This window comes from Orbicella faveolata, unplaced genomic scaffold (genome assembly GCF_042242905.1).
Source record: "Orbicella faveolata isolate gen_17 unplaced genomic scaffold, um_ofav_v1 contig_13, whole genome shotgun sequence".
In the NCBI taxonomy this organism is placed as follows: Eukaryota; Metazoa; Cnidaria; class Anthozoa; order Scleractinia; family Merulinidae; genus Orbicella; species Orbicella faveolata.
The window spans coordinates 26,224,330-26,242,589 of NW_028301540.1; positions in this window are offsets into that span (position 1 = coordinate 26,224,330).

The following is an 18,260-nucleotide window of genomic DNA, read 5'->3' on the forward strand; positions in this document are numbered from 1 at the left end:
GCCGTAGATGACGCAATTCTTGAATTATGTGACTCGTGTGACTTCTGTGCTAACCCTTAACTCAAGGCAAAAAACCAATTAAATTGAATTGTGACTTTAAAGAAAGAAAGCGGTTTGTAATAGTGTTCGTATCTTCATGCCCATACATATCCCGAAGAAAGTTCCAGATTAAGACTATTACGTCATCGGAGATGTCACAACGGCTACGACTGATGGTGCGATAATAGAGTTTGTGTTGATCAAGTGCTGTGATGTCTACAGTAATCAATGAATCATCAAAGATTGCTTAGGAATATGCACTGCGTTGCGACTGTAGTACTAAGAAAACAGTTAAATTTTAAACGCGCGGTTATAAGATCTAACAGATCTTCTTGTTATATATATGCAGTCCTCTTTGTAAAATAAGCTTGCCAGGCCGAGAGCACTAGATGCATTAGCAACATGATCTATTTTTTATTCCTACAGTAAACGGTGGTCGCTAAACAGTTTCGGTATCAGTTGAACTGTCGTAATTCATATCCATGTCTTTAGTCGGAGCCGCCAACCAGAAACACGTCATAGCCAGAATTGATTATCTTACGTTTTGTCTGCACCGGAAGTCTGTTTGCTTTGAGTAGTGTTCCTTAGTATTTCCTGCCTGGGTTTTAACTTCTCATTGAAGTTTTCTCACGTATGAAGACCGCAGTTATACAAAAAGGATCCTTTTAAACTATTGCCTCATGTCAATTAAACGGCAAAACATTGTCCTCTCTATCCGCGTTTGCAAACAAGCAGGCACAAAAATATAACATCAGGCCAACTTCATTTTGAATATTGGTCTGATACTGACTGTAATTTCTCAGAGTTTGCTTGTTTGCTTGTTTTGTCGTAATCATATCTAGCCTAGATGAAGACGTCCGACTTCATTAACGAGCGATTAAGGAATCGGGAAATTGACATAAGAACGCAACATATTAAACTTGTTGTGGTCACAACAAGGCTATTAACTCAAGATAGGAGGCAAGTATCGATGAATAATGAAAGATGGTAAATTTGCAGCTCGATAATAAAATGGTAAAGATGAAATGTTCATTTGTCACGAGGGTAGGTCAAATAAAAACTGAGCCTCCGACAGGACTTGAACACAAACAGTGACGTTTTCCTAGCAGTATACAGGACGCGTGTCGCTTGTGAACCTAGTAAATGGCATACCTTTTTACTCTTTTTCTGGCTAACGGCTAACCCCATTGAGACCTTCTCCGAGAGCAAGTAAAATTCTTTGCTATTTGAATCAGCCATATTTTCACACAATGTAGGATCTATATAAAGACCAAATTTCACATAAAAATTCAAAGAAACGAGAGAAAATGAACGAATAAATGAATAATCCAATGAATAAATGTTCCAAACAGCGATTTGAAGTTCTAAGGTAAGAGGTTGATCAATGTCTTATTGTTGAATGTTCAAGGAAACCGAAACCTCTCGGTTGTTGAGCCGCCAAAGATATTGAATAAATCGGAAACGTTACGTTGACTGTGAAACTTGTATAACACTTTTTCAGCACATAGTGCAACTTCTCAAAAACACATTGGTATAAATAACGGTACCAGGAACCATGCATTTCGACATAGCCATTAACCCGATTTAAAAAAGTTTTAAGAAAGTGGGCTAAATGGATAAAGCACCGTATATTTTTCTAGTAAGTACATATTTTGCTTGGGTAAAGGTAAAGTCTGCATGCGAGACAAGTGGCCCATCAGGCCGGAGCTTATCCCGGTTTCTGTAGCATGAAGCGACTAGGAGTATTTCTACTCCCCCCTGGATGGGATGCTAGTTCATCGCAGTGTTACCCCCAGCATTAAGTTCGCCGGTACCCATTTATACACCTGGGTGGAGAGAGGCACTGTGAGAGTAAAGTGTCTTGCCCAAGAACACAACACAATGTCCCCGGCCAGGGTTCGAACCCGAACCGCTCGATCCGGAGACGAGCGCACTAACCATGAGGCCACCGCGCCTCCCTTGGAATAGGAAATAATTTAAAACCATTTGTGTTATAATTTTCATTTCTAGTTTTCTTCTACCTTTTTTACCTTCGGTACAAATTTGATATTTTCCTTAGTTCTGCTGAAACGAAAATACCAACTTGTACCAAGGGTTATATTGACCCACAACATTAACATTTATAGCCTGTTAGCCACTTATTTCACTTGAGCAGTCCTTGATTAATGGTTTGTAGCTAAAGATGGGTAAGTGAGAAGGATTTCAGTCCTTGGCAGTATCTCGAAACAAGTGTCCTCTTATCTATACCATGTTCTGAAAACACCCCTTCAGTAGCGTGTGCTTGACTGAAACATGTGCATCCGTTTATTTGTAGATTGTAACCGGGCATACGTGCACAGCCATTGTATTGTAAACCATTGTAAACCTTTTGTACGTTTAGCGACGTTCTCTAGCCGTTGCCGTTGTGGTTCTCTTAAAACCCCTAATAAGTGGCCAAATTTTGCTTCGCAAACTTTAAAGCAAAACTGCCGCCAAGTGTTCCCAAAGCATTGTCTAGTTGTGAGAATTTCTTGGAATCATTCTGATGACTCTAAGGATAAATGGAAAGAATGTCAGTTGTGTTTCTTGTTTAAATTCAGACATGTTTAGTATAATTTTACAGTGCTAATCGGTTTTAGACCAATAATTGACTGATCAAATCATGGATGTTCTTCTTGTTGGGCTGGCGAATGGTCCTTTCGCCGAATTTCATGGGTGTCGCAATCTCGGTTATGTGCGTCTCGCAGTCTCGTTTTTTTCACAAAGCTGTCACACAGTTTCAATTTTTTTTTTTTTTTCAAGGCTAAGAAAGCCGCGAAGTACCGATTTGTTTATTTTTTTTTATGTAAGCTTAAATGACATCTTAGAACCTGCACGTCTCGAGCTCGCATTTACAACACTTGGAAGTCTCGTTCTTTGAAGTCTCGGTCTTGCAACTGAAAAATGCTAGTCTCGCATTTACCGTTCACCACGACTTCTTGTTGAACACGCTTATAGTCTATACGTGTTAAAAAGTTGTCTAGGCATAGTAAAGCGTGCATTTAACCTAGTAGATTAAGCCCTGGTCCAACGACAGCTAACAATCAATAATAGTTGATGATGGTCAGTGATAGTTAAAAGTCGAGCTCACGTTTGACCACTACATACAGTAAAATCCCATGTTAAAGCTCCCAGGTTATAAGCCCCACCGGATATAAGCCCTTCCCTTTGCTAACAAAGATATTATTCCGGATATAAGCCCCCGCCCCTGATATAAGCCCATCTAATGTGTAAGTGCGTTCCTTTTGCGTTTCTTTAAAAAAATCAATTTTTTTTAATCGAAAGTTCTGGGGTAATAACGTAATACCTTTGAATGTAATAGTATGTTATCCTTAATTCATTTCTCAGATATGTTTTATCTCGTCGTTTCGAAACATGTTTTTATTACGCTTATATGCCCCCCCGGTTATAAGTCCCCCCGTTTACAAGTTACATGAGACCAGGGCTTTAATGTGGGATTTTACGGTACCATGCTCTATCACTGACTATCTCAGTACCATACAGGTCGATCTTGTCCAATTTCGTCATGATATTCGGTTATCGTCTTTCCGTTTGGCCACTCTCATGGGCTTGAGTTCAAACTAAGCGGAGCAAAACAAAACTGCCGTTTTCCTATAAGAAGAATACTTAACACTTGTTAACGCAACGTTATTTTACTGTTTATAATTTACGCCGAGGGAGCATGGTAGGCAGCGTTCGCTTGTTGCAAACTATCGTCGACAATGGTCAATTCGTTTTATGAGACGACCCTGCACGGAATCACGGTAGTTGTATTCATCACAACAGATAATATTATTATCTAGTCCAAGATGATTAACAAAACTACCATGATTTCCTGCAGGTGCATCTCATAGAGGGAATATAAATACGTTTTCGATATATTAAAATTCAGCTTGGCAGCGAGGGCTAGAGGACACAAACAAAGGAAATTGAAAGACCATGTTTATTCATTTCTTTTGTCTGTGTCCTCTAGGCCTCACTATCAAACGTGAATTTCAGTATATGGAAAGTGGCCTATTGGCGAATGCAAACGAACTTCGCGCCTCAGTTAATCAGATGTATAATCATGTGTGTGATAGTTCAACTATAATTGTCTATCATGCTACGTTAGAATATCTGAATATTTATGGCCCTGAAATATACCCGATTCCCAGAATCTTATTTATCGGCTTAGAGGTTTGCATTATATGATGAATATAGGGTAGTCAGGATCAGAACAATCCTCCATTTTTTTAAAAGATAAGTAAAACAGAATTACTTATGTGATTGTCAACTTACAAAAGTGAACTTCCAACGGTTGCTTATAAAAGTATTGAAGATTCCAAAGGAAATGGTGAAACTGTTTTGTGTCTATCATCAATACCATTTCCTTCCGCGTTGTAAATATCCAAGATTATTTACCTCCACTTAGGTGAATAAATGTTGAGTACAAAGATACAGCGATTTAACGAAAAAGTGATCCATCGCGGCCCATTATCCATCTCCTAAAGGTTATACCTTTTTCCTTTATTTTTTCCAGAAAGGTCGTTACTAGGAAATGAGAGGTTTGCTTTTAAGTACATGTAGGTTTCCAAGCAAGTTACTAAGTTACTAATTCTACTGTTCATCGTAATGGTCCACTAGTGTTGTTTTGTAAGCTTCCAGAACGTTGTTCGATACCTAATAACTGTATATAAGGACTCAGCTAGCTAGTAGAGGGGATTGTTGTTATATATCTACAGAGACCGACTGTTTGGAAAAGCTATAATTAAGAGACCTATAGAGCGATTTTGTGGCATATTCCACTGGAGACATCGATGTTTACTGTGAGTTTTGTCAGTAGTGACTAAAGCCAGTTTAGTAGTGGGCTAAAACTAGTTTAATGGTGAATTGATAGTCAGAAAACACTCTTTTGTTATTGTAACTTTCCCGCGTATCGTACTGATAAATCCATTGGGTTCTAATTACTTTATCAGGTCTCTTTTTAATGTATCAGTGTAGAGTGTTTTGTAGCGAATCCTTTCGATCGGTTAAATTATACCGTAACCATGCAATTATCGCACAAGCATATTGTACGACTGCTAAAATCACTGAGCTGTGGTGATGGAAACCGTAGATAAACATTTTTTTTTTTTCTGTTTGTAAAATTACAATAATTTCCTCACTTCCCAGACCCATTTACAGATGATCTACCTGTCTCCGTTAAAAAAAAACAACAACAACATTTTCACAGAACACTTTGTAACTTCAAATGGACTAGTGAGTGTACAATGCAAGTAGAACTCTGTATGCATGATAGCACGCGAAACATTATAATTTATATTACACTGAAATATGTCTTAAACAACATTTCATCCGAAAAGTTACGAGCGTCCCTTTAATGGGCCTCACCTTTTTGTAATACGCTCAGAGAAGTTATAGGAGACTTATTTGATCGTACTTCCAGCGACATTCAACGTAAAGTCACAGCGCAAATCGATCTTAGCTTGTTTGAAATCACTATACTGTACGTGAAGAAACCTAGCCACATGGATTGTGTTATGCATTTGTTGAGATGAAATCCTTAAGACGAAAGTTGGTTACGGTAATGGTTGTGGACTTATCTCGCTCTTTTCTCTCCTTGCCACTTCATGCCTCGTCCGGAACGCTTCCCTTTCCAGCGAGGTCACCCTTCGGGCGAAGATAATCGTCGGCTCGTGTTAGTGATCCAAAATTCAGAAATAACTTGGCACCCATGATATTGCAAACTAAATTCACCGGCAATGCGATCTTTGGAATTCAAATAATCATACGCGATCACACTTTGATCAAGATTTAAGTCAAGCGATCGATAATCTTACACGCGTCGATCTGCTCAAATCCAACACAGAATTACAGATCAGAATTGCTATGGTAACGTCGTCTCCATACAATAAAACAGTCGCAGAGATTGTGGGCGCAATTTGTTTCCCATTATAGTAATACTGTCGTAATTTGTTATTCATTATATTGAACGTAAAGACTCGGAAATTATTAGAATTTGAACAAAACGGGCGGGAAATGATTTCTTAATTTTACGAGTATACCATGCCATGGCCATTTAATTATCCATTTAAATACCGTCAAAAAACAAGGGGTCACAGTTTCTACTCGCAACTTGTTTCGTATCATTCAGAACATAGTCAAACCCCTCTTCTCCATGTACGGATCTTATACGCCCCTACAAACATGTATTTCCACCTATAATGGGAATCAAAATATCGTTTTGCCTAAGTTTTACTGTTTTACATTGACATTTTTAAATTTAAGAATTTTTCTCACACATTCGAAGTTGCTACTCGCTCCATAAATCAGCTAATCGTGATCGGCTGGTAACCAATCGTGCGATCGATACATTCTCGTGTAATTCCGATTGTCGGGACGAATGCAGCCCAAGTGCAGACAATGTTGCGAGATCACGATTTTTCGAAACCTCAATTTTTGGAATCGCCAGATTATTCGAAGTAACGGTTTGTTCTTTTGGTTACAAGTGATGAGAACGAACCCTCGATTTCTCAAACCTCACGTTGTTTCAAACTACCCCGTGGCGGTTCGAAAAATCCTTCCTTTTACTGTAATTAAACTGCTGTTTACCTGAATAAATCTCGGCTATTGTTGCATAGACCGTTTCCAGTCATATGCTATTTCTGAATATTCTCGTTTTAACCCCAAGTGACGTTTTGAACGAGAATAATTGGAGTTTCCACACCGTAATTCGAGACAAGTCGGGTAATTTTCAAATTTTCGAAACTCATTGATGTTCACATCGGCGGTGTGAAGATGTGCTCAATAATTAACAAATAAAGAAGCCTCGACTGTGCTCTGTTCTGTTGTAAAGCACGCAGGCAGCGGTAGAGCACGAAAGAAGTGTAGGGGAAAACACGAGACGTAGTCGAGTGTTTTTCCCTACTTCTTGTGTGCTCTACCGCTTCCTAAGTGCTTTACAACAGAACAGAGCACAGTCGAGGCTTCTTTATTTGTTTTATGGTAAAGAATCCGATAATTTCCTCACGCATTCGGCTGAATTTTCAAACCAAACTTTATTTTCCAAACGAGCAAAAGTGGCGTCAGCCGTGCACTGTTCTCTGATAAAGCACGCTAAAATAAGCCAATCACAATCCTTGTTAGAATTGTTCAAATAATTTGATTGGCTAACGAAGCGACCGCTGTCGATCACAAACTGGAATTCATCTAAGCTTTCAGTTTCAAGTAGTTTGAGCGACTTTCGAGAGAAGAACGATGCCTTCAAAGTTCGCTTTTAAGTTAATTTTTAAATACGGATCTAAAGGTAGGTAAAGGTTTATAGTCCAGAGGAATCCGGCCGTATTGCGGCCCATGAAAACGTGCACTTTTCCAGTGAAAATTACAAAACGCGGAGTTCAAAGCTTGCGGATGAAAATGCGAAATGCCGAGTTGAACTTGAAAGGAGCTTCAGTTATTTACGGCTTGTAGCCACATGCAGCAAGATTGCCCGAACTAGCATAAAAGTTAGAAAGACTAAACGGCTCCCACTGGTTCTACTCCGAGCAGAGAAGAGAATATCAGAGCAAGCTTTGCACTGACCACTCGTTGGTTCACTTCTCTGAGATGACTGGAGAACGAGCGTTACTACACTGCATGTAAGTGTTGTTTGAGCAAGTGAGCATTTTTACAAAAATAAAGCTTCTCATCATAAACAGAGACAGTTCAATTGTTGTTTTCTGTCGTTGTTTTACTTTTTAAGTATAATTTCTGCCTTCGTAACAAACATAATGTCTTTTATCGAAGCACTGTTTAGGTTGAGAATTTGTTTATTTCGCGACGTGTTTTGTTCGCGAGAATCTAGCAAAACTTGTTATTTTAGTACAGTTTTAACGCTACTGTTGCTAACAATGGTCTCTGTGAGCCACATTTACTACAGACAAATAGCTCGTTTCTATTGCGTTTGTCTGAGTCACAGGGATGTTTAATTTGGGTCAAATTTGTCAAAATTCCGAAGCAAAAATTTGAAAGCCAACTTACCGTCATCAACCCGTGCTCTGTTCTCTGATAAAGCACGTTGTTTCAGCCAATCAGAGCGCGCGTTATATGGAAGCTTTATTATAAATTGAAATACGGACTGAATATTCACCAGTTGCCATCAGAAATACTTATAACTCCTGTAACCTTAATGACATATGTTTTAGCTGCTGGACTAACACCGTTTTTAGTTGCAATTGGCGTTAAGTATGCATAAGACATTCCTGTGTTTCGACGCGATGTAAAATTTCTCCTACTAGGATATTTTCCTGGCTGAGGGGAGCAATAAATCTAGCAATAGCTTGAGAGCAGCCGACAAGACGAGCCGCCTTAAGAGGAGCCGAGAATTATCGTCGCCCGAAGCTACGGGTGACCTCGCTGGAAAGGGAAACGTTTAATTGACTTTTAAAGACTCTTCGAATATATTAAACCTTGAGATCGCGTCGTGAACTTTCTCCGGGTAGCCCACACAAGCGTTGGCTCCTTTATTTTCCCTAATTTGTTGGGCGTACTTAAGACTCCTGCTAAATTTAGATTCCCAAACAGTTATTCACAGCAATTTACCCAGATCAGAGGAAGGCTTAGGTGAATCTTGAGCAAACAGGGTCACAGGAAAAAAAAGGGTTCTTAGAATTCCTTTGCCCCGTTGGTTTTTCGGAAAGGGTTCCAATAGAGCGGAATACAGCGGACCGTGTGAGTACGGTTCGCATATACTACTGTCAGTCTCTGTCGGTAACTAAAGATGCTTATGGAAAACAAAATCTAACCTAACGTGGAACTACCCTTAGCAAATTATGAATACTCTACTGTTGAGATTTAATAAAGTAAAAAAACACGCATTGAACCTAAGAGTGGAGTGGGCGGCCGGACGCTGAATGCAAATGAATATAGTTTTGTCCCTTTCTTGGCTAGTGTTGGACATTTTTTTAACCAAAACTTTCCAAGAAATTACACATAACAGTGGTAGTTTGTTTGCTTGTTTGTTCAGTATTTTCTTTTAACCGGCCTTTTCTTATCTTGCCTACTATTTACTATTATTTCGCGGCGAGAACATCATGTATGTAATCTCGGACCGGATGCTTAAGTTTAAACGGAGCACTTAAACATGGGTGTAAAATATGCTAATTACATGGAACACGGTGTATGTCGCAATAGTTGAGTTATCTCGCCCAACATTGAGTCTTTTGAAGGGTAGCGTGGGTGGGTGGATATCAAAAGATAAACCTTTTGACTTATGACAAGACGTGCGAAAAATTCAATGTGTAGTATTTGCTAGGCCAGTCGAGCATGATAATTAATGATCACGTTCTCAGGACAAAGTTCTGAGAAGGGAGGAGTAACCATACACCATTCAAATGATCGGAATTACACGGCCCTTAAACATGCTTTACGTGACCGTAGACGGTGTTCACCTTGTTAAGATTGTAGACTGATGTAACACATCCGTCAGTCTTTCTAGACCCAACTAAGTGGCAATCGGTAAATGTTTAAGTATTTCAAATATGTGAAAATAGCCGAAGTTTTATAGATGCATACCTTTGATGTCCGTTAATGATGTCCAATAAGATTTGGCCTCAGTTACTCCAGTTTTAAGCTGAAAGTAAAGAAACTCTTTTCTACGCAACATTTACACGAAAATTTAGTGAACTGTAACCGAGAAATACTTATATCAGTTTATCGCAAATAATGTAAAGTCTACAGGACCAAAGGATTTTGGCCCAAGGTAGACAAATGGATTGTTATGTCAGACGATGATGAATTCTAATTTTTTGAACTGGATGAAAACAGAAAAATATTTCGATCGAAGACAACTTATATGATAAACGCAGAAAACGCGGTGACATATCGTTAAAAGACTGCTACGCTGTGTATATATTAAAGTTAATATCAAGTGGTCAATAAACCACTATCGTGCTATCGTTACACTTCTGTCCACTTGACCTCAGAATGAAGGTATTCTTTCTCATCCACGCGGGTTAGCGACACGTACGCGAGAACGCAAGTTTGCGCATAGAGAGGACTTGAATATAATCTTTGATCCTTATGGCAGATTCACTTCACGCGCACGAACAGAATATCGGTAGAAAAAGATTAAAATGAACAGATAAAGAAACTGTATTTTTTAAGCTGTCATATTGGCTTTGAAAAACGCCATAACAAGAAGCCAAACAATGAACGCGGCAGTGCCGGTTTTTTCGTCATTGAAACATGTACCACCATATGGGTACAGGCAAACCGTGATCTATTTTCGCTCTGAATTAGAAACCTAACGACCTAAGCAATCCACTGCTGCTAATTTCTGTCCACTAAAGGCCGTTAGTAAACATACGGCCAGCAAAAGGAAACAAACAAACAAACGATATAAAAACAAGTTCAGTTTGATCCATGCGCGTTATTTGAGGTGCCTTGTTAGAATTTATCTGCGCCAAGTCTCGCAAAATCAGCAGGGACAGGTCTGAAAGGCGGTCCTTCAGCTGCTTTCACTTTCGGATGAAAACGCACCATCTTAGAGGCAGCTTTTTGTATTTTTTCTAGCGAATGCACATCAATTGCGACGCTTCAGCCGATCGTTCTAAATAACTAAACTTTTCGGGCTGTGTTCAGGGGCGACTCTTTTTCTACTTGGTGTTAGTGGCGCGGAACTTGCTGCTACCTTGGTGTTTTTATTTTTGAAATTCTATAAGAACAGGGCTGTACTCCTCTAAGGCTGTGGGTGTAATTCGTAAAAACACTAAGTTCTTATAGTCGTTTTGAAATTCTTCGTTCCAGTTCAAATTTATGTCGTTGGCGCATGGGTGGGCACTTTATATGTAGACCGTGATGTAAGTAGTCTGAATTGGTGGTTTTCAGTGTCACGCCATAAAAAATAGATTAAAATAAAAATCAAAACTGTTCAACAGATAAAGTCCAGAATCTGAGAAAAGAAAGAAGGTAAATATGCCAAGACTCTCGCCAAGATTCCGGTCACAACAATTTTTCTTATGCAAGATATGGGGAAAAACTTTTTACCTAAATTTACAGAGATTTGTATGGAGACGCCATGTTGGTGCCCATCCGGATGGGCACCAACATGGCGGCCGGAAACCAACAGAAACATCTGTCACTGAGTTTTGCTACAAAAGCGTGCATTTATCCCTCGAGGAACTCTAAAACATTAAAATAATACTTTTTCTAATACAAGAATTATTCAGATAGCCAAATTCCCCGCAATAAGTCACTTTTTTAACCAACATGACAGCTCTCTTCGCCGTCATGTAAATGCCGCGTCACGCAAAAGCTTAGAAATCCAGGCGCAGTCTATCACAAAACCAAGAACCCATTCGGAGCAAAACTTTCTATGAATATTAGTTTTCAGCTGCTCTTATACATCATTAAAGTAAAATCTCAGGAAGATCGATAGTTTTGTAGTTTGAATTTTAGTGACGTCATGTGAAAACCGGCAATTCCAGCCGTCTCTTCCCCTGAGCAGTTAAATGTTTATAAGGCAGACTAACGTAGCAGTGCATCATGAACGGCAAAAAGGTATCTTACATCATAGTCTGAATTTCAGCCGTCTCTTCCCTTCACCCCGCGCCCCCCTCGGGGTAAAGGGAAGAGACGTTAATCATTCAGGACGAATATTTGTTCATCTGCTTGTCACAATCTCAGTGGAACCCATTCAATTCACCCCATCCACTATCAAACTCGATGTGTACCCTTATCTGACAACTTCATAAACCTTTACCAAGTAACGTCTAAACCACTTTACATTAATAAAGGTAAATATAAATCACTAAACAGCAGGGAAAGAGTCCCTATTTTAAAAGGCTAAGTGAGAAATGAATTCCGGGCACATTTATTGTAAATTTTTTTCACAGTCTACTAGGGCCAGTTTAATAATAAACACTATGCTGTCAAATGTATAATTTTTCACTCATTTTCGTTTTCTATACTAAGTTTAATTTGGCTCAACGGTTAAAATTAGACAGCGACACAACATTGTGCTTCACCAGGTGGTCCGTCGTATGAACGGTTTACTTCGAATTGAATGATTGGGTTTAATTGTTGTTGACATCGTGATGGTTTAACAAACGACGCTAAATTAGCTTAAATTAATATAGACATGCAACTGGGGGCTCCACGTTCTGAAATCACGCAAAGGTCACGGTGATAAAACATGCATTATGCTACGATCTGCTACAATAAAGACAAAGTGGGTCTTGAAATCTCTTTGTCTTCTGTGTTGTCTCAGTAACGACTGCGGATTTTGATTTAATACCCCATTACTTTTTGTAGAATTAGAACGATTATATTATTTAGATAACATTACGTCAGTGTCAGGTTTGTTAAATCTTAAATTGGTAATTACCTTAATTTTCCAGCACGTTGGACGCCATGTTCACGCCGCCTCACATGCAACATTCAATTTCTAATAAAACTGGGTCGTGCAGTCGCACGAGCGCTAGTTTCTTAACTACAAAACTGTTATCGAGTTCAACTTTGAACGTAAATTAAGTTCATTTTATTGAAGCAATAAAGTTACAATGTTTCTGTGCATTTACTTTAGTCTATAACGGAGTTTATACGCAGTTATAACGCGTTCAGTTTAAAAGTAAAGCCTCTTCTGTCTTTGCTTATCAAGCAGATCTCTATTTTATTTTTATTTTTCTTACAGCAACTGATGATTTGTCGGCAAATCGATTTCTAGCCAGGACTGATAATTACTGTGTATTTTGGCATCAATCAAATGCAACAGAACGTGACATCAGAGTTTTTAGGAGTTTGAAATGAAAATATGTAAGACATTTGTAAGAAAACTTTTTTTCATAACACGAGCAGTACCGGGGGACAAATCGGTTACGAGCCGGCAAACTACATTGATAACAATTATTAAATTATCGTGTAACTGCTGTGTACAAAAGAGTTTCTTTACTTTCAGCTTAAAACTGGAGTAATTGAGGCCAAAATCTTATTGGACGTCATTAACACACATCACTGAAGGTATGAATCGAAGTTTCGCCTATTTTCATATATTTGAAATGCGTAAACACAATTTTACCGATTGCCACTAGGTACGGTCCAGAAAGACTGACGGATGTGTCACATTTCCGAAATCTTAACAAGGTAAACACTATTTACGGTCACTTAAAGGATGTTTAAGGGCTGCGTGATTCCAATCATTTCAACGGTGTGTGGTCACTCCTCCCTTCCCAGAACGTTGTCCTGATAACGTGATCATCCAGCTGACTGATGCTCGACTGGCCTAGCAAATACTGCACGTTGAAATTTTTGCACGTTTTGTCATAAGTCAAAAGGTTGATCTTTTCATATCCGCCCACCTACTCTACCCTTCTAGAGACTTCATGTCGGGCGAAATGCACAGGGTTCCATGTAATTATTATATTATCCACCATCCGGTCCGAGATTACATACATGCATAAGCGTGCGGATACCTTTGGGAGCTGTGACCTACTTGCCCGAAAAATTTACGCAATGCCCGAATGCAAAAGTGTTGAAATCGGGATCCAAACGAACCCAAATAACATAAAAAACAAAAAATGTTCACAATTCCCACATCTAATGAAACTACTAAAAATAGTTATATTCAAAGCTTACACAATTAATCAATCATACTCTGTCAACAGTCTCAATCCGAGTAAAATCTACAACTTGTTAATAGAAAAATTCTAAAAAAGGTAACTAACTAGAAACTTTATTAAAGAGTTTTGGAAATCACGCAAACAGCATTATTTTTTAATGTTTTCTCTCAATTGTCGTTGCCCGAATCATTAGCGTTATGCCCGCAGTCCCCCTTGCCCCCACCCCCCCCCCCCGCTCGTGCGCCTATGCATATATGATCTCGCCTTAAAATAACAGTAAATAGTAGGCAATGTAAGAAAAGACCGGAAAAAAGAAAATACTGAACAAACAAGCAAACAAACTAACTCTGTTATGTGTAATTTCTTGGAAACTTTTGGTTAAAAAAATGTCCAACACCAGCCAAGAAAGGGACAAAACTATATTCATTTGCATTCAGCATCCGGCCGCCCACTCCACTCATAGGTTCAGCATGTTTGTTTTACTTTATTAAATCCTCATTCTTGAAATTCACAGTAGTTCCCTATAAGTTACATTTTTATTTCCATTGGTATCTTCGGTTACCAACAGAAACTAAAACTAGAATATATGCCGAGCGTACCCACTGGGTCCGCCGTATTCGGCTCAACCCTTTCCAAAAAACCAACAGGGCAAAGAACCTCCAATTTTTCCAGTAACCCTGTTTGCGCAAGATTCACCTAGGCGTTCCATTGATCTTGGTGAATTGCGGTGAGGAACTGTTTCAAATCTAAATTTGAGCAGCATGTCTTGAGAACGCCTAGCAAATAAGGGAAAATACAGGAGCCAACATTTCGTGGACTACGTACCTGATCACCTGAGAACGTTCACGACAATCTCAAGGTTTAAAATATTCGTATTGTCTTTGAAAGTCAATTAAACCATTAGAGGAAAATCAATGAAACGTCTGAAATGTGGAGATGATACGATATTTCCTCTACGGAATCACGGTCCTGCCGTCGACGCAATACAAAAGATAAGCGGTAGAGTTGGTTACGTTGAAATCCACGTAAATGCAGCTTAAAGTAAAAGAGGACAACGGCCTCGGGATATAGAAGCTTTACGAGAGATAATAAACAGATAAAGTAACCAGTTCAATTCCAGTTTACTGAGCAAAGAAATTGTTTCGTGCCCTGTTTGAATATTTACAATTAGATGTTGCCAAGCGTGCAAAGTAAAGAAAGAAGCCTTCTTAGAGCCGGAGGGTTTCAGCATTCTTCTAAAATAGTGACACCTCTCTAAATAAAAAGCTACATTTGCCGCGTTTCTTAGTACACTCAGCGTGTTATATAGATTTTCCCCGAGACCTGACTGGCTCTCACGCTTAGTGCTCAAATGACAATATGATATAGTGCCCGTGCTGCTCTTAAAAGAGAGAAATATTTTTCAATTTTGTCGTTAATATACTGAAAATTGTATGGTTTGGAGACAAGAGTGTGGCAAATATGGACAACCCGTAGCGCATAAACAATGCGCGTGCCCTATTCCATGGTTCACAAATATTATCACTCACTCGTCTCCCCGCCCGAGACAACAGTGTTGTTATTTGGCAAGCCAAGGACTCCTTTATTTAACACCGCTTGCATAGAAAACTGATTATAAAATCTTACTTATCCGTGACTAATCGACAGACAAACATCCCTCGGAAGAAAATAATCTGTGCCTGAGTCACTTCGCTGGTTCGCGTGAGTTATGTAAAGTTTCGTGACTTTCGATTCACGGCCTCGGAAAAAGTGGGTTAGTGGGCTGGAAAAACTAATTTCAACGTTATCCAATACACAAACTAAGTAAGAAACGAGATTGACTTAAAGAAACTCAAAACAATTTATTCTGTATTGATTGATTCTGTAGGAAACTTTGCATGGCTATTGAATCATTCAGTCAATGTTCTCGGCAAGAATGTTCACGCCATGTCTAAGGTGTGGTTTTACGGGGGTGTAGCAATGAAAAAGGAACAAATTGATATACCATCCTACGTGATTTGTTGTCTACGGCGTTTGAAATTTGATATCAACAGAGAAATCCGTAAAATTATTGTGACCCAAATGGACCAGATATGTTTGTTTTGCCACTTTGTTTACATTATGACCACGATCGAGTCCCAGTATTGGATGTTTAGCTAGCTTTATGCGCAACCTCTCTATTGACCTTCATTTTAAAAATACACCCTCTTCGTCGAACGATCTGTGAGATAAAAAGTACTTAAGACCCTTAATTATTTTCGCCTACGTACCTATGTATGCGGGGGCTGGTGGGTCAGTTGTTCGTCGCGTCGCTTTGGTTGTAACAAGGACTGATACTTTTTTCGTTAGTAATCTATTTTATTTCAGCTACATGCAGGATGAAATTCTTTTCATTTTTAATCAATTACATGTGCAAGAGCGGTTAAAATAAATCGTACATACATTAAAACCTAACCGTATAAATAGACGCTCTAAGCGTTAAGACCATCGTAACTTCAATCTAAAAGAACAAGCTGATTGCAAAGAGGGCAACAAGGATTTAACACATATCTTTCTAGTAAGTAAAATAAGCGTCAATGACTAAGTCATTAGTTGCAACTTTTGATACTTTGATTAGGGATTCTTTTTATGTATGAAGTCGACGAAACTATCGTTTGATTTTGCCAGCATTGTATTTCAGTCATCCCCATGTGCAATAGCTGTTTCGTTTTTAAAAAAAGGATTTGCTTTAGCCTTCCTAATTTTACGACAGTATTTTCTCTGCACTACAAATGTCCTTGTCAAGCACATAAAAACTAAATATATATAGCAATGCTTTCTAAGGCTCTTCCAGTAGATATTAAAGTTTTGTTTCTTAATTTACTAGATTGTCAGAAATATACCTCCAAAGTTCCAGCGAGTTCACATTTTTGTGAAATCTAGGAAAGTTCGAAATACCTCTCAATGAACCAAAATGGCCGATGGAATTTATTCAAAATTGCACATTTTCAACAGGCCAGTACAGAAAGAGGGGATCTTGGCTGGATTTCGTATTCACACAGTTTGTAATCTACACTTTGATCATTCTTCGGAGCTAAAAGTTATCTTGAAGTAAACACGTTTTGTCTACTTCTTGACCGTTTGAAAAATACAACTATCGCAATTTAATTTACATGTAAAATTTCAACTGATTTTTGAGGCTCATAACTCTTCTAGTATACAAATCTCTTGACAAATAAAAGATTCTAAAGAAAGAGTTATGTTATGGGTATACCATATATAAATGGCTAGTTTGGCCCGTGAAAATTAAGGGTGCTAGGCGTAAAACTATAAAGGGTATTTTGCCTTGAAAAGTTGATCAGAACACAGGCCATTTCATCAAGACAGTTTTGCTAATCTTGGAGCCAGCGAGCCACGTGAGCCATACAAACCAGGCCCACTAACTGCAGTTAAAAAAAAAAATAGTAATAGTAAAAAAAACAAATTATAAACCACAAGCTAACCAGATAAATTATGCTAACCAGAGTGCTGTTAAGACTAAAAGAGTGCTAGAATGTACATGTAGGTTAACCGGTATGTCATTTAGGCTAACAAGAAAGCGAGCCATGCTTTAGATGTGGGGCTATAAAATCCCTACTGCTGATCGGCAATAACACAAAAAGATTATCGATATCAGATGCAGAACAAAATTAATTAGTCGCATTCCAGTATGTGAATTTATTATATATGTGCAGCCCTCTTTGTAAAATCAGCTTGCCAAGCCGAGAACACTGGATGCATTAGCAACATGATCTATTTTTAGTCCTACAGTAAACGGTCGTCGCTAAACAATTTCGGTATCAGTTGAACTGTCGTAATTCATATCCATGTCTTTAGTCAGAGCCGTCAACCGCAAACACCTCATAGCCAGAATTGATTATCTTACGTTTTGTCTGCACCGGAAGTCTGTTTGCTTTGAGTAATGTTCCTCAGTATTTCCTGCCTGGGTTTTAACTTCTCATTGAAGTTTTCTCACGTATGAAGACCGCAGTTATACAAAAACGATCCTTTTAAACTATTGCCTCATGTCAATTAAACGGCAAAACATAGTCCTCTCTATCCGCGTTTGCAAACAAACAAGCACAAAAATACAACATCAGGCCAACTTCATTTTGAATATTGGTCTGATACTGACTGTAATTTCTCAGAGTCTGCTTGTTTGCTTCTTTTGTCGTAATCATATCTAGTCTAGATGAAGACGTCCGACTTCATTAACGAGCGATTAAGGAATCGGGAAATTGACATAAGAACGCAACATATTAAACTTCTTGTGGTCACAACAAGGGTATTAACTCAAGATAGGAAGTAAATATCGATGAATAATGAAAGATGGTAAATTTGCAGCTCGATAATAAAATGGTAAAGATCAAATGTTCATTTGTCACGAGGGTAGGTCAAATAAAATCAGAGCCTCCGACAGGATTTGAACACAAACAGTGACGTTTTCTAGCAGTATACAGGACGCGTGTCGCTTGTGATCCTAGTAAATGGCATAGCTTTAAACTCTTTTTCTGGCTAACGGCTAACTCATTGAGTCCCTCACCGAGAGCAAGTAAAATTCTTTGCTATTTGAATCAGCCATATTTTCACACAATGTAGGATCTATATAAAGACCAAATTTCACATAAAAAT